This window comes from Cryptotermes secundus, unplaced genomic scaffold (assembly GCF_002891405.2).
Source record: "Cryptotermes secundus unplaced genomic scaffold, Csec_1.0 scaffold12451, whole genome shotgun sequence".
Taxonomy (NCBI): domain Eukaryota; kingdom Metazoa; phylum Arthropoda; class Insecta; order Blattodea; family Kalotermitidae; genus Cryptotermes; species Cryptotermes secundus.
The window spans coordinates 3637-4892 of NW_019729523.1; the positions used below are offsets into that span (position 1 = coordinate 3637).

General features: G+C 33.3%; 1 long non-coding RNA gene across 1 annotated transcript; it reads right to left on the reverse strand.

Annotated features, from left to right (window-relative positions):
* Positions 1–244: 244 nt before the first annotated feature.
* LOC111865654 lies at positions 245–1092 on the reverse strand. The gene is made up of 2 exons (XR_002843008.2): positions 793–1092; positions 245–677 (listed from the first exon to the last, which is right to left on the reverse strand). It is a non-coding gene; the product is annotated as an uncharacterized LOC111865654 (long non-coding RNA).
* Between the last annotated feature and the right edge of the window lie 164 nt (positions 1093–1256).

Consider the following 1256-nt stretch of genomic DNA (forward strand, 5'->3'; position numbering starts at 1 on the left):
TAAAAACAATCTTTCCAAATCTTCAAACATAAAATACTGTGATAGGTGATAGTCATATAAGAGGCTACTCAGAAAATATGAGAAATTATTTGAATGATGAGTTCCAAGTAAGTGGTTACATTAAACCTGGAGCTGGTACCAAAATAATATTTGAACAAGGTACAAAAGATGTTGATAATTTGCTAGACAAAAGTTTTATTATTATTTGTTGTGGGTCAAACGATATTGGTAGAGTAAAATTAAGTATGGTTTTTAATGATTTTATTGAATTCATTAAGAGTCACTCATATGAATGTGATTCTTTTAACAGTCCCTTATAGGCATTACACAAAAGGTCCTAATATTACTCAATGAAATTACTAATTTTAATAGAAAATTACTAAAGGTCAACAAACTATTTCCACATCTCAGTGTGATGGAAGTAAATTAAAATAGACATTTGTGTATTAAACATGGATTACACTTGCATGATCTGGGTAAAGAAATACTATCATTCAATTTAGTTCTTCAGATTTTTCATCTTGTAGAGAAGGAAAATAATCTCAGCACAAATATCATAGCGCTCAGATATCATGAAGTTCAACCTTGAACAATTAGTTCTTCTGTAAATCAACTTTTTCCATTGACTTCAGTTGAGACTGTTGAAAATACATCAGTAAAGCATATGAGAAAAATGCCTGCAACAAAAACGAAGGATTTTTATGGGAAATTTAAAATTAAGTACTAAACGCTATAACACATGTAATTCAAGGGCAGTACATTCCACCAAATTAAATAAACTTAGTAAATCACCTGTTATACATCATTCTCTGAAAATACATCAGAATATTTGTGGCTTGAGATAATATGATAAACGAATTATTAAGCTTCTTATATCCAGTTGTGGCAACACAACGTCGTTATCGTCTGGAAAAAGGATAAAATGGAAATATTCCAAAGGGTATATTCATATACAATCATGAAATGTTCATGCTGGTTATTAGAATTAAAATCAGCTAGCAAAACTTAGATGAAGGAGACAAGATATTAGTGTAAGAAAGTCGTCTTCTGGGTTTAGGCACTGTGTATTCTTTGTTTTGGCCGACGTTTCGGAGGAACGTAGCGCCTCCATCTTCAGAGCAGTTGAATGGCTTTGAATGCGGAGAGCAGTAGCTGTAGCAATATGATGTGAAAGGCGCTGCTTATATACGAAGTGTCAGGGGGGGTGGTTTGGGAGAACGGACCAATGGGAGCAGTGGGGAGCGATTAAGACCATA